Source organism: Phascolarctos cinereus, unplaced genomic scaffold, assembly GCF_003287225.1.
Source record: "Phascolarctos cinereus isolate Bilbo 61053 unplaced genomic scaffold, phaCin_HiC Scaffold_726;HRSCAF=1367, whole genome shotgun sequence".
NCBI lineage: Eukaryota > Metazoa > Chordata > Mammalia > Diprotodontia > Phascolarctidae > Phascolarctos > Phascolarctos cinereus.
In genome coordinates this window covers 172,661,041-172,677,490 of record NW_027556098.1, presented here as the reverse complement: position 1 = coordinate 172,677,490, position 16,450 = coordinate 172,661,041, and the positions used below count along the sequence as shown (strand labels likewise).

Sequence of the window (16,450 nt, the reverse complement as noted above, 5' to 3'; positions counted from 1 at the left end):
GCCATAACTTTGCCTTTCTCTTGACATCATGTAGGTAACAGAGTAACACTCTGGCTGTCTACCTGTCATCCTTCACCCTCACCATGAGAGCAGCCTACATTCTATTTCTATCACACATTTCCCTGATGACATCCTTTACTCCTGCTCAGTTTTGACTATCTTCCTTTAGAGTTATATGTTGCCATTTATGTATATTCATCGTGTGCATCTCTGAAACATATGAAACTCATATAGGGAAGGTTATTCTCCTTTCCCACCTCTTAGAGTTCTGGCCATTCACTCCCTGACATAAGAACCACCAATACTAAATTACGGGCATATACTATATTTGGCATGAATTATATTGTAATGAGAAAAAGCCAGTGTATTATTTGTTCCCTCTAAGACAAGGGTGTATAGCTCCGTTTGAAACTAACTCATAGAATTTTTGACATCAAGTAAGAAGGGTAGTCAATTACTCTTGAAAAAGGTGGTGGCTCATTGCGTGATAATGGGCTCTTTGATTCAAAAAGCAAGGAATTAACTAGGAAGCCAATAGCTAGTCACAGTTGTGTGATTAACCATCTGTTTTTAAATCTTACTTCTGCTTTCATGGAAAAGAATGGAAGTTGAGTTACACCCTCCACCTCAAATTTCATCCCGCAGTGAATGGGGTTATAATTTGTAATACTAAAACAGTGGGACATTTATTTTTGTTCCAACTGTGCTGAAATAGCTACAGTTTTAGCCTTCGGGGATATATTTATGGCCATATCAGTCAACAAGCCCAGAAAAATAGCTCTCAGGGAATATGATCAGTACAGATGGTAGAAATAAAATAAGCATGTTAACATGGGCTAGGTGAGATTTTTATTGATGTGTTCATCTCTACAGCCACCCAGAAAGCACATTCCAAAAGGGACCTTGGAAAAAAATGTCAGGTAATTCTATGCGCAAATCCTTCATCAATCCTCTTAAACAAATGTAGGGTTTTTTCCTGTATAAAACGTTTGCACATTGTCAATGATAATGTGTGCAACTCCGACTTTGATATAGGCACTTGAAGCATAAGCTCATAAGCCCTCTTTATTTAGGGAAAAATCTAGTTCAACATTTTCACTGACAGTCAGGGTCACATATTTAGTCAGCTGCTGAAAATACTGGATCAGGAAAACTATTGTAACACAGTCTATTTATAACTCCATTTCAAGCTGCTTATTTTAATAAAGTATGGTGGGCCAACAGAAACACTTTGGTATTCAAAGGACAGCATATTTTCAATAAGCACAGAACAAATTTCTAAAAGATTTTTAAAGAGGTTTAAAGAAAGTGTTGGATAAGTTTAAATTTCCTTAGTCCTTGTTGGATCAAGCATTTTATCTAGTCAGATGATCAAAACAAATAATTAAATAAAGTAAATTATTTTATATCTCCATACACAAAATTATTCCAAATATATCATAAAAGCTTAGAAACCTTAGAGATGATCTATTCCAACCTCTCCCCAATGCAAGGATTTCTTCTACCACCCCTGCCTAATGGTCATCCAGAGTTAGCTTGAACACTGATAGCAGGGGCAGCTAAGTGGTGTAGTGGATAGAGCACTGACCTTGAAATCAGGAGTACCTGAGTTCAAATCCAGCCTCATACCAAATGCTTGACACTTACTAGCTGTGTGAACCTGGGCAAGTCACTTAACCCCAATTGCCTTAAAAAAAAAAAGACCACTGACAGCGGCAGATAACATATAATAGCACACTCTATTTGGGGGAGGAAAGACTCAAATTGTTAGAAAATTCTTTTGTATATTGAACAGAAACCTGTCTCCTTCAGTGGAATTTCTTTCAATTACTCTCTGCTACTAGTCTAAATTTCCTTCACTCTCAGTTTCAACAAGCTAGGTACACAGGGATAGAGCTAAGGCCCTGGAGTCAGCAGGACCTAAGCTCAGATCTGGCCTTAGACCTTACTAGCTGTGTAACTCAGGGCAAATCACTTAACCCTGTTTGCTTATTTCCTCATCTGTAAAATGAGCAGGAGCAGGAAATGGCAAAACCACTTCCATATATTTGCCAAGAAAACCCCAAATGAGGTCATGAAGAGTTGGACATGACTGAAATGACTAAACTACAAAACAGATTGTGGTATATGACTACAATGTAATATTATTATTCTATAAAACATGACAAAGATTAAAAAAATTCAGAGAAGCATGGAAAGACTTTTATGATCTGATGCAAAGAGAAATAAGCAAAACCAGGATAACAATATGTGCAATAACTACATGGAAGGAGTTTTTAAAAAAAATGAGCAAAACGAAAAAAAATGCTGCATAATTCTAATGACCTAGCTTGACCCCACAGAAGAACTGAGAAAATGCACTGCCTCCTTTCATTAGAAAAGTGAAGAATGATGGCTATGAAGTACTGCATCTACTGACAGACATGTTTGATGTGTTGTGTTAGTTTTCCTGGACTGCTTTTTAAATATTTGTTATGAGGAATGATGGCTCTGTAGATAGGGGAATGAAGACAGCTATATTTAGAAACTGGGATATATAAAGATAAAAGTTATCAATAAAAAAGGATGCATTTTTTAAAATAAATTATGGAGAAACATATCTAGACAAAAGTTCTTATAAAAAAGGTCTGGGGGCATTATTGCATTACAAGCTCAAGATGAGTGAACAACATGATATGGCATCCATAAAGGTTGATCTGAACTTAATCTGCATGGTAAACTAAAAATTATGAGAGGTAGTATGGTTCACTATTGTTAACCTTCTGTACTCTTCCCTACATTAGACCACCTATGCAGCATCTTGTCCAATTTATGGCACTAAATTTTAGATGGGATATTGACAAACTTAAAATTATCTAGAGGAGGGTGACCAAGATGGCAAGGGAACATAAAAGCATCCCATATGGAGAGCAATCAGAAGAACTGGGAATGGTTAGACTAGAAAAGAGAAGACTTAGAAAATGTTTGATAGCTCTCTCCAAAGATTACAAAGTCTGTTAGAAAAAAAGAAGGAAGCCAGTCTGAAGGAAAATGACTTAGATTTGGTCTGCTGAGCCCAGGACAGAAGCCACAGAAAGGTGAATTTGGGCCTGATATGAGGGGAAACTTCCTAACAATTATAAATAACTATATTATGGGACCTAAGTGGTACAGTGGATAGTGCCAAGCCCGGAATCAGAAAGATTCACCTTTATGTGTTCAAATCTGGCCTCAGACACTTACTAGCCATGTGACCATGGCAAGTCATTTAACTCTGTTTGCCTCATTTTCCTCCTCTGTAAAATGAACTGGAGAAGGAAATGGCAAACCACTCCAGTATCTTTGTCAAGAAAAACACCAAATGTGGTCACAAAGAGTCGGACACAAATGAAACGACTGAACAGAAACAAAAGAATGATCTGCCTTGGAAGACAGTGATTTCACCATTATCAGAGGTCTTCAGCCAGAAGTTAGATGTCTGATTTAAGAAGCGGCTCGCTGTAGCGTATCAATGTAGACTAGCGTGTGTGGAAGAGCATGGAAACATGGGTAGTGTAATAAGGAATGTCCAAAAATTGAACGGGCACAAGTAGTGAGCTCTCTTCTCCCTCACCCCACCACCCACCACATTCCCCCCCACCAGAGGTTATTACTGTTTGTCTATTGTTTTCAAAGAGGACCATGACATTAGGGAGATGATGTCATGACAAACAAGCGAATTGAATTTAAGTGAGGGAGGGCTGTACAAAGTCACCAGCCTTATTTTCTCCTCTGAAGCCATCTGGGTCCAATGGTAAGATATAGATCAGGATGACTGGAGACAGCCCTCATCCCCTACCATAAACACCACTGAAAGCATTCTAACAGAGGCTGAAAGACTTCTCAGATATTTTCTCTAGAATTCTGGCAGCAGAGGAGAGACTGGATTAAGTCCCTTCCAAAACTAAGAGTCTGTCATTCAAAAATTCTATGAAGGGGGAGGGACAGTTCTACCCATTTGCCTTGGCGATGGCTGGATTGTTTTGGAGCTGATTATATACAACATATAGGAACCTGAGGTCTTTATATTTTTAAACCCTCATTAACATGTAAGTACAGGTGGGGCTTGTGATTTTTGGATGGTACCAAAGCCAGATTTTTAGTCCTTGGATAAATTTTGTAGCCCTGAAGCTTTTCTGAAACTATTTGCGAGGCTTTGATAACTCGTATGCAATAGCTAGTGTTTACATGCTCAGATTAGCTAGGCTGTGGGCTCTCACCCAGACAAATAGGGGGGGTACTTGTGGTGAAACCACAATACTCTACCTCAACTGATATCACACAAATGGAAGCTGTATGATTGAAAAAAAAAATGCATTATTCTCTCTCTCTCACTCTGCCAAAAAAAAGGGTGAAGTTAATTAAAAACTTTGATAAATAATAAGAAGGCTGAGATCCACAGGTTTATTCTTTGATGTATCCAAATAGAACATCTGCAACACAGAGAAGGAGCACCTAATGTAACTTGGCCAATACATGAAATTGGTTTGGGACGAATAAGGGAAAACTAATTAACTTAGTTTCAAAAACTTTTAATTAAATTCTCATTCTCTTCATAATAATGCCACATTTCAGAATCTCTACTTTAAAGAACTATCTACCCTGAGCTCAAAATGATGGAACACCTTCAGTCTCCCATGTTTTGGAGATTAAGAGCTTTATGACTCAGACCAATTCTGCCACAACTTGTTCTTCTACCTTCATTATGTATGAGGAATGAAGGGCACAGAATTTCAGCTTGTCCCTTTACGATTGAGATTGCACAGAGATGCCTGGCTTCCTCTCTGCATTTCTTAGGACTCAACTACACTTTGGTTCTTATTCTGAGATACTGATCCTGTGATAAAATGTGCTTTGTAACACAAGAAATGTCCAGTCTAAAGTATTCATCCCTTCTATATATCACAGTGCAGACAAAGGGCTGTTCAAAATCCAAAGGAGAAAAGTCTTCTGTGGTTTACTTGCAGCCCCTGAACAAACTTGGCAGTGCAGGCCCAAAAGGCCACTGTCAGCGGCCAAATAGCTTTAAGACTGCCATAATGTTGGTGTGGCCATTCTGGCAATAACAATGATGATATGATAACAATCATCATCATCATAAACAACTAGCAGTCATACAACACTTGAAGGTTTGCAAAGCTCTTTACAAATGTTGTCTTACTTGGTCCTTACAATAACCTTGTGAGGTAGGTGCTATTATTATACCCATTTTACAGATAAGGAAACTGAGACAGAGAGAAATTAAGTGAGTTGCCTAGGATCACACAGCTAGTAGGTGTCTAAGGCTGGATTTGAATTCATATCTGCCTGACCCCAGGTCCAGCACTCTATCCACTATGCTACCTATTTTCCTCTGGCAATCACCAAGGAACCCAAATTTAATGATAATTTTAGGAATTAGGAAATTTTAGACTAGAAGAAGAAGTAGGATTAGAGGGCAGAAGTTGTAATAAGATGCAGGTTTTGGCTCCATGTACCCCAGCAACACCCTAATATTAACACCAATAAAGTAGTCAAAAGCAAGCTATTTTGCAAACATTCATAGAGGGCACCTGACCGCAGCGGAGCAAATCTTCCTCTTTTCTCTCCCTTCTCTATAATTAAGGCAATCTGGAGGGGGCAACCTATCAGGAGACTCAAGAAAAAGACATGTTTTTCCTCTTCCTGACCAGGAAATGGTTTGGTTTCCAACTTCCTGGGGAATGAATCAGGTTTCAGGCTTCTAGGGATAGAGCTCTAAATGTCAAGCCACTAAAACAGAGTCCATCAGAGGAATAGCCAAGTAGCAGTACCTGCCATAGGAAGTGTAAGTTGTTTCACCTACCCAATGCTTATCAGCAAACCATGATCTCCCATCAAACAGAATGCCTTTGGTACAAAATATATTTCACCATTAGGATCTTGTTACCAAGATTCAAATAATATATTGACAAAATGGAGACAATAGCCTTATTACATACAGTGTCCAATCCAAGGGTTCTGAACCTTTTTTGTGATCTGGAGCCCTTTGGCATTGTGGTGAAGGGAGCCCTATCTCAGAGTCATACTTTTAAATCATCGAAGGGAATGCTAAATTTTAGCTAGAGGTTGGTGCTAATAAAGATGACTTTTTTTACCCATCCAATTTCACAAATTTCCTGAAATCTAACCATGGACTCTAAGTTAAGAATTCCTGACCTTAGTGGAAAAAAGCTTTATGACATAAAGGTATTTAGGCTGTCATGGATCAAGCATAAATCTCAAGACTTTGCAATCATTTTAGTAGGGGAGGAGTGTCCTGATGTTAGAATTCATTTACATGTACCATTTCCAATTAATTCAAATCTCTTTGAAATTGCTAAATTTTACTCTTTGAAATTTCCATGAAAATTCTAGTATGTAGTTGCCCAGAAATTCAAACCATCTGTAAGTAAACCAAAGGCTCTCTATGGTATATATCACAGGTTTAAAGCACTTTGGCACGGGCAGGTTGAACACATTATTAAAAGAATTTTAACTGTGAGAAGAGCTACCATAATTACAAGGCAGCTGGTCTAATGTTGACAAAACAACTTTTAAAAGCTTTCAAAAGCCTTAAAGGCTCGTCAATTAAAAAGGCATGAATAGTAATGTGCATTTTGCCCTTAACAATATAAACTGTATCTCATGTGAATACAGTGATCTTTTAATTCTGGAACAATCATTTATCGCCTCCCACTACTAAACTAAACACGGGAATAAAGTCTAAATTATGACTAGGTGAGTCCATTATGCTGAAAATAAAATAACTCTATAAAAATTCAATTACAAACATTGCCTTTAATGAGCATTTCCACACTAGCAAAGTATTGTTAAAATGCCAATAATTAATGCAGCATTTGAGCTTTCTCCATTACTAGGAGCAGGAAGGAAACTGGATTGGGCTTTATCTCCCCTGATGACTGCTTTCTACACTGGAAAATGATATTATTTGTTGTGCTTAAATATACAAATACATGCTCATACACAGGCACAAAACCCTAATGATTTAAACCCTTTCCATCTGTACATTTTCCCTCATGGCTTTGCCCAGAATGGAGAATGGACTATTGCCAGTATCAGTAACACCTCTAATCCCTACCCATCCTTCAAGAGACAGTTGATATTCCCTCCTCTTCCAAGAAGAATTCTTTGATCAAGTTGAACTATAGCCATCTAGCTGTTTCTTGCGAAACAACATAGCAAGTCAAGCCAAGTCAACAAGCATTTATTAATTGCCTACTATGTGCTGGCATGGGGAACCCGCTGCCTCAAGGCCACACGTGGCCTTTTAGGGTGCAGCCTTCTGACTGAGTCCAAGTTTATTTTATTAAGGGGATTTGTTCTGTGAAATTTGGATTCAGTCAAAGAACCGCACTTGAGGACCTAGAGGGCCACATGTGGTCTCCAGGCTGTAGGTTCCCCACCCCTGCAACACACTGTGCTAAGGAGTAGGGATAGAAAGAAAGTCAAAATAGATCCAGCAGTCTGTCCAGCTTTCAGATGCTGTCTAATCTACTCCCTTGGCATATAGCCAATATAATGCTTTATAACAATATAGTACAATGTAATGTCTATAACAATATGGTACAATATAACCTCTTATAGTATTTGTTTTCTTTTTTTGAGTGCACATGTCTTACTATTACCTTGCCCATATCTCTCCATCCTCCTAGATCTGAAAACTTGGGTGTGGAGAGGTTAATTATTTCCCAATGATAGGACATGAGATTGGGTCCTTCACAAATACTCAAGCTTCTTAGAAGACACAAATGAGATCAGTCTGTTATAATATGGTATAGTAGACAGAATGCTAGACCCAGAGTCAGGAGACCTGGGTTCAAATCTCAACTCTAGGACTAGCTGTATAATCATGGGGAATTCTCAACTTCTCAGAGCCTCAGTTTAATCAACTAATTCACAGCATGTGGGGGGGGGAAGGGAGCACTTTGCACACCTTAAAAAATTATATCAAGATAAATTGTTATTATACACGAAGGTGATTCTTTTATTCAATAAGTTTGTTTTAAATCCTAGAAGAATTAAATATTCAAGTAAGCCAATTTTAAATGCTTATACAAAATATGAAAGTTCAAATTCTTATAACAACTCCCTTAACATTTTCAATCTTTATTTCACATTTTATTCATCTTTCATTATTTCATTTTTCTAATTCCCTGAGCAGTCCCAGACAGGACAGGGGAAAGAATTGTTAGGAAAAAATTCAATTTCTTTTTTAAAAATTTACTAAAGTGGGGGAAGCTAGGTGGCACAGTGGATGGAGTACCAGCCCTGGAGTCAGGAGGACCTGAGTTCAAATCTGGACTCACATGCTTGACACTTACTAGCTGTGTGACCCTGGGCAAGTCACTTAATCCCATTGCCTATGAAAAATAAATAAACAAACAAATAAATAAATAAGTGAAATTTTAAAAAATTACTAAAGTGCCAACTATACAAAGAGCGTTGTGTTAGGTGAAAGGTTAGATATAAGGATAAATAAGACATGGCCCCTGCCTTCAAAGCTACAGTCTAGTAGAGATGATTTAACACCTACAAAAATAAATCCAGGGTGTCCCAAAAGTCTTAGAGTAAGTGAGAACTTAAAGCTCGAACAATGGTTAGTTAACAAAGCTTAAAACTACATTAAGACTTTCGGAACACTCTGTATAATTCAGGATAGAACGTTGTAAGTGCTGTTCTATTAGAAGAGTGTGAGCATTCCAGGCATTTTAGGAATATGCCTCGGAAGCCTATGCAAATGCAAGTAAAGAAGAAAAGAAATTATCCCTATTTGCATATGACATAGAACACAGAATCATAAGATCCCAGATTAAAGCTGGAAGAAACCTTATACGTCACTGAGTCTAACCACCTCATTTTGTATGATTATATACTTAGAAAACCCATGAAATCAGCAAAGAAAACTAACTGCAGCAAGGTTGCAGTTTACAAAATAAACCTACAAAAATTATCAGCATTTACACAGTCCAAACAAAACCAGAAAAAACATAATAAGAAATTCCACACAGGAGTGCATACATTCCAAAAACCATAGAAAAAAATGATCCATTGGATTAAACACGGACATTATCTATCCCTCTTTCCTCTCGCACCATACCCCTAACTGGTCACTGATAACCTGGATTTCTCTTCTCAAACACAAACCTGGCTTAATAAGGTGAACGAGCAAGAGCCTGACCTCTACCTCCATCTCAGTGGACATGCAAGTGAAGATGGGGTTGAGTAGAGACACCTTTGATTATGTAGGAAAGAACTAAATCCACAAGATATTAAAAGCATTTGTCAGTATCAAGCAAAACAGGAACAGAGTTTGTTCCCTTTCTTGGGGACACAAAGCTATAGGAGAGATCTGCCAGTATAAAAATATGAACTTGATTGCAAAAGCTTTTCTAGCAATTAGAGGAGATGGCTAAATGTCCCTGGTCATGTGTTTTGAAGTCTGCATCCAAAGGATTGCTTTATGGAGTTCATTCCTGCATTTAATTATAACTTTGTATCAAAAGGAATGTTGTTTGTCTTTCAGAAAATATGGCCTCAGAGTTCTAAAGAGTACTTACTTGCCTATCTTAGATTTATCACCACACAAGTAGTATTATTCAATAATGTGCCTCTAGGGAGCACAGCATATAATTTCTTAGGTTTACTGAAATTGCCATCTTACTATAAAAAAAATCCACAAATACAAAGTTGTTAAGAAACTTGAAATTTCCTACACAGCTACTTCAGAGATCAAAAAATTATGAGAGGAGGATGTATGGTACTAAATGAAGATTCCAAGCTGCTTTCTGGAGGATTTAGGTGACCTCCTGATGGGCTGTGAAGTCTGTGAAACATCTGTTTTGATAACATATGTATTTAAAATTCCCCACATGTCAGTTTCCAGTTACTACAAAATATAACCCAACAGACCAGCTGCAGGTACAAGGAGGAAAAGCTGTTCATCCAGTTCCTAGAAATTTTATGGATTCTAACAGGACACAAGTATTTTAACTATTCTTGTATTGTAGTTTTAGAATATAGAATGAAATTAACACTCACATGTTTTCACATTAGCATACAGGAGAAAATTAGACAATTGCCTCACTAAAGACAAGACTGTTTTATGTTCCTCTACTCTGTTGCCTCCTTGTCATGTGAAGGTGACCCTAGGTTATCAAAAGTCATCATATATGCCCCTTCCTCTCCACTCACACAGCTGTCACCCTGCTGACATCATCATCTACTTGTCATCCATTCAAAGCCTTCTTCCTAAAAGCACAGGTCTCACACAGTAACTAGCCTACTCCAGGCACTCATTTCTTGCTTGAATTATTTCAATAAATATCCTAATCAGTCTACTAGATGTCCCAAAGATTTCTCAAACTCAATATCATCAAAGCAGAACTCATTATCTTGCCCTCAAAATAACCATACATCTTTCAAACTTACTATTATTTTGTACTATTATTATCCAAACTATACAATTATTATTTTGAACTGTTCCTAGTATAGCAGTTCTTTTTTATGTCACTTTATGGTGTGGAGCAGTGGCTGGAGCTCTGGGTCAGGGGCACTAGAGTCAGGAAGACCTGAATTCAAATCTGGCCTTAGAAACTTACTCGCTGTGTGACTTTGGGCAAGTCACAATTTTAATTGCCTCAGTTTTTTCATCTATAAAATGAGCTGGAGAAGGAAATGGCAAACCACTCCAGTATCTTTGCCAAGAAAACCCCAAATGGGGTCACAAAGAATGGACATGACTGAAATGACTGAACAACAATATAGACCTTCTGGAAAGAGTGTTTTTAAAGTGTATGAAATATACTATAGAGTATATAAAGGATTACAAAGGAAACCAAAGGTTAGTGAAAATACAGATGTTACTTTTCCCCATCTAGGTTCAAGGACTCTATGAAATCTCTCCATAGAGATATTAGTGTGCTGTGGACCCAAGTTCAAGAGCCCTTGCTATAGAGGGTACAACCATCCTTCAAGTCATTCAGGTTCACGGCTTTGAAGACATCAATTCCTTTTGCTCACCTGACATATTCAACCAGTCGCCAAAGCTTGTTCTTTCTTGTTTTCCACAATATCACTCCCACACTCCTGCCTTCTACTCACATGGCTACTACCTCAGTTCAGGCTCTTATTACCTCTTGCCTAGAATATTGAAATAGTTTCCTAATTGGGGTCTCTGCCTTGTTTCTTCTCTCTCCCAACCATCTACCACTTGGTAACTAAAGTGATTTTCCTATTCTGGTCATGTCATCCCTCAGCTTACTTCTACCACTTTAAATCCCTGGTTCCCTTTAAAACTCAATTAAAATGCTCCCTTCTACATGGAGGCTTTTCTGATCCTCCCAGTAGCTAGTAACCTCCCTTCTAAAACTATCTTTCATTCACTTCAATGTATTATGTACATAGAGGGTGTTCCAAAAAACTTTAGTGCAGTTTTAAGCCCTTAAGCTTATGTGTATTTAAATTAAAGACACACACACACACACACACACACACACACACACACACACACATGTTGTCTGCCAAATTAGAATATAAGCTTCTTGAGGACAAGGACTATTTCACCTTTTTCTTCATATCCCCAGTGCTTAGCACAGCACCTTGCACATTGCAAGAACTTCAACACTTGTTGATTGATTGGCCCCAGCTAAACACAGAGGTATAAGCCTAAAGCTTAGGTCTGACATGTCATTCTACTCAAAAAGCCACTCACTGCCTCTAAGATAAAACATAAGCCCCTTTCTTTTTCATTTCCAAACCTTCACAATCTAGCTTCAGTTCAATACTTGTTACATATCCATCCCTCCCCACCCCCCACTCTACAGTTCAGCCAAGTTGGCTACATGCTGTTGGTCACATGCAGCAGTCATTCTTGCATCTGCATGCCTTTGCACAGGCTGTCACCATGTGTGAAATGAATTCCTCCTGGTACCTTCCTGTCTTCCTGGCATCCTTACCCTTTAATCCTTTCCTTACATGTTGTTGCTGCTGCTATGTAGTCATTTCAGTCATGTTTGATTCTTTGTGACCCCATTTGGGGTTTTCTTGGCAAAGATGCTAGAGTGGTTTTCCATTTCCTTCTCCAGCTCATTTTACAGGTGAGGAAACTAAGGCAAACAGAGTTAAATGACTTGCCCAGGGTCATACAGCTATTAAGCATCTGAGACTAGATTTGAACTAAGGTCTTCCTACCTCCAGGCCTGGCACTCTATCTGCTGCACCACCTAGCTGGCCCCCATACATTACACAAACCAGATGAAATTAGCTTTCTTACTATTCTTTGCACCATTTTCTTCCAATTCTCTCACCTTCCTCACCTCTACCTCTTGGTTTCCTTCAAGATTCAGCTCAAAGCCCAGCTTCTAAAGGAGGATTTTCCTGCTCCAACTCTGTTCTTCATTGTTAGACTTTCCCTCTGGAATAAACATCCATTCACACTGTATATATCTAGGTTATATTATTGTTGTGCATATCATCTTCTCCATTAGAATGTGAGGTACTTGAGAGCCGAGACCACCATGTTTTTGCCTTTCTTTGTGTCACCAAGACTCAGTACAGTACCTGGCAATAATAAGTACTTAACGAATGCTTGCTCACTGGCTGACTCCTCATCACCGCCTCTTAACAATGCCTTGCTTCTTTCAGAGCTCAAGCACTGACTCAGAGACGTGTCCTGATCCCTCCAGGTGTCTTTCCCTTAATCCCCAAATTACCTTGTTTTTATTTTGTATGTGTCTTGTGATTACTTCATTGGTGCATGCTCATTCCCAAAACTGTATGATGAAAAAATAGTCATAGAATCAGAGGCCCTGGGTATAAATTGTACTTCTAACACTCACTGCATGTATTACCTTGGGCAAGTCACTTAACCTCCTTGGGTCTCAGTTTCCTTTTCTGTATAAGTGAGTTGGATTAAGATGGCCTCAAAGGTCCATTCAAGCTCTAGATCTATATATTACCACAATCCCACAAATGTAAGCTCCCTGAAGGCAGGTGCTGTTTTTGGCTTTGCATCCCTAGCACAGCAGCTGGCATATAGCAGGTGCTTAATAAAGGTTTGTCAATTGATTAATACTAAGTCATAGAGAGGTTGGGCTCTACATTGGTAGTGGGAATACCCATATCAACAAAATAACGATCCCTGAAAGAATGAAGTCATCTACCATAATATTCACACAGATTTTTTTTTAACCTTACTTACCTTTAACAAAAAATCTCTCCTCTCCTCTCTGCTAATCCACATCCTTAACCCAACTCAGGTTCTTTATAAAACATTTTCCAACCCACTTAGACATCCTTTTGAACCTTCATCGTACTGACAGTAGCATCATACTTTGGGACATAATGCTTTCTGTCATATACATTAGACCACATCTTGTACCTTTTCTGAATTTTCCCATATGCCCAACATAAATATCTATCTATGTACAATACAATAATAATGTTATTAATTAATACTTGTCTTCTCAAATGAGAAGAATCAAGTTATCCCAAATTGTTAGGTTGGTTAAACGTAGAAACTGTTAATACTCTTTGAAAAGTTGTAGCTACTTGTTAAAGATTCCAGAGGTCTGTAAACTTAAGCTCATAGTCTCTGTTTAGTAATAAATGATTGTCAAAAATCAACCAAGAAAGATACTTTCTTACATCCTGCCAAAAAGTTGCCACAAATATGTGTTGTGGTCTAAAAGAGAACAAGAGACGTGAAACCTTATCTCTTTCTTCTATTTGCTAAAATTATAGTAAATAAAATAAACTCCAAATTCAATCAATAATCAATCATTTTATTGAATGAATAATTCAATAATTTTGATAAACATTTTAATAAGCACCTCTATGTGCCAGGCACTGTACTAAGTAATAACATGAAGTAAATAGGAAGCTTAGGATATAAACTAGGTGAAAAAATGAGTTCTTTCCAGTTTACAAAATTCCACCTTGGGCAGTATCATTCATATCCCAGCTGGTGTTGCAATGGATAGATAGAGGGATGGATTTGGAGTCAGGAAAACCTGAGTTCAAATCCTGTCTTAGATTCTTACTACCTATGTAATCCTAGACAAGTCCCTTAACTGCTCTCAGTCCCAGTTTTCCTTATCTGTAAAATGGGGATATTAATAACACCTACCTCACAGGTCAAATGAGATAATATTTGCAATGTGCACTGCCAACCTTAACATGCTATAGAAAAGACAGTTACTATTTCCACTTATCGAATGAGATAATGTGTAAAAGCACTTTATAAACTTTAATGAGCTATACAGATACTAGCTATTATTGTCACAGAAGTTAGTTTTAATTGGAGAAGAGATGGACAGGCACTGGATGTACCCAAGGAGAGATGAGCCTGGAACAGTTTGGAATTATTAAAATTTTTGCATCATCTTATAAATTAAAGCTTTGCACAATTTCCCAAATGTGAACCAACTTGATCTCTACCTCCTCCTCCTCAGTTCCAGGCCCATCTCTCCTTGGGTACCTCCAGTGCCTGTCCAGTGTACACCAGCTCTCACCTCTCTTTAGAAGATAGAACCCTTCTTCTACTTTTCTGTCCTAATTCACCAGGCTTTCTCTGCACTCTTCCAAATAAAATGTTTTATTACCATCACTGAATGAAAACTAAGTTCATCTCAAGGAGAGGGATCCCTTATAACAAAGGCAAAAAAAAGAGGGGAAAATACAATTCAGTAAAACTAACCAACACTTCACATCCAACAGATATGGAGCCCTGCACAGCCACAATCCTCTACCAATACAAACAAGGTGCATTCTCAAATCTCTTTTTTGGGTCCAAGGTTGTTCATTATAATTACATGGAATTCACTAATTTTTTTTTGCTCTATATACTTTTTTCTGATTGTACACATTGTTTTCCTGGTTCTGTTACTTCACTTTGCATCAGTTCATTTAAGTTTGCTTATCGTTCTCTGTATTTCTCACAGTTATCATTTCGTGCAACACAATAATAATCAATTACATTCTTATACTGCAATTTGTTTAGCCATTCGCCAATTGATGAGAAGCCCAAATTTTTAACACTAATGTGATCCCGAATTTACTCTATGGGTGCAAATCATTGAAAACAGCTGTAATAGAGAATTCAACTTGCAAATAACCCAAAGCTCTATCAATGAATGGTGTGTGGTAGCAGTAATCAGACTTCAGGATATTGCCAATGACAATTAGCACATAAGAAACAGTGTAAAGAACACAAATGACTCAAAAAGGAACTGGGTCTGTCATGGAGTGAAAATGATGATGGACAACTCAAACAGAAGAAAGGTGCCCCTGAGATATCGTAAGAACCAGTAGAAAGCCACCATTATGGTAGGTAGATCGTTTATGAGGTACTTATGGGAAAACATAGGCAAGGATGGCACAGGATGAAAAAGCACCAAATGGATGCTATCTACATCTGTGGAGATTGTATCCATACTTATGGAATCCTGCCTACACCAAAGTATCAAGAACTTTAAGATGTTTTGTAGAATGTCAGGAAACTGAAGGTATGGGAAGAGAGATGTAGTGAACTGAATTCAGAATCAAAAGTCGCTGCCGTTTAGATTATCTATGTGACAGTGGACAAATAACTTATTCTTTCTGAGCCTCAGTTTCCTAATCTAAAAAATAAAGGGGTTCAAAGTAGATGATCACTAAATTTTCTTCCAGCACTCATATCTAACATACCTATTATCTTAGAGCTAGGTCCTTCTCCTTACCCAATGAAGAGAAGAATCAATCACACTAAGTCATCAAAACCATCAATCCAGATAAGGTCAGAGAATTGTGCTAAATGCTAAATAGATCTCAGAGATCAGCTATTCCAACCCCTTCATTTGACAAATGGAGCAACTGAGGTCCAGAGAACTTGTCATCTGCCAACCATGACTGATGTTTAGTGTTAGAGGAAGAACTGGAACTCAGGTTCTGTCTCCTAGTTCAGGGTTCTTTCCACTACCCCCATAACTTGGTCAGCAACAAAGGCTGGAGAAATAATAATAATAATAATAATAATAATAATAATAATTATTATTATTATTATTATCATTATCATTATATTGCACCTACTTTAGCACTGTGCTAAAAAGTTTACAAATATTATGTTATCTCATTTGATCCTCACAACAATCCTGGGAGGTAGGTGCTATTATAATCCTCATTTTATAGATGACAAAACTGGGGCAAACAGAGGTTAAGTGACTTGCTCAAGCAGGGTCACAGAGCTAGTAAGTGTCTGAAGCTGATCTTCCAGCTCTTAGCTGGCACCCTATCTCCTGTGCCACCTAGCTGCCACATTTATACATTTATGTGCATTCCCAGTGTTCCATCAACACATGAGTACGGACCAAAAAGCAAGACTTACTTTGTATTTTTAACACAGATTGGCTCACATGTTATAGAAGTCTTTATGGAA

At 37.9% G+C, this 16,450-nt stretch overlaps 1 protein-coding gene across 1 annotated transcript in view; it reads right to left on the bottom strand.

The window, feature by feature from the left end:
- LYPD6 (LY6/PLAUR domain containing 6) overlaps nucleotides 1-16,450 on the bottom strand; it is a 154,562-nt gene that overhangs the window by 118,686 nt on the left and 19,426 nt on the right. The window lies entirely within an intron of this gene.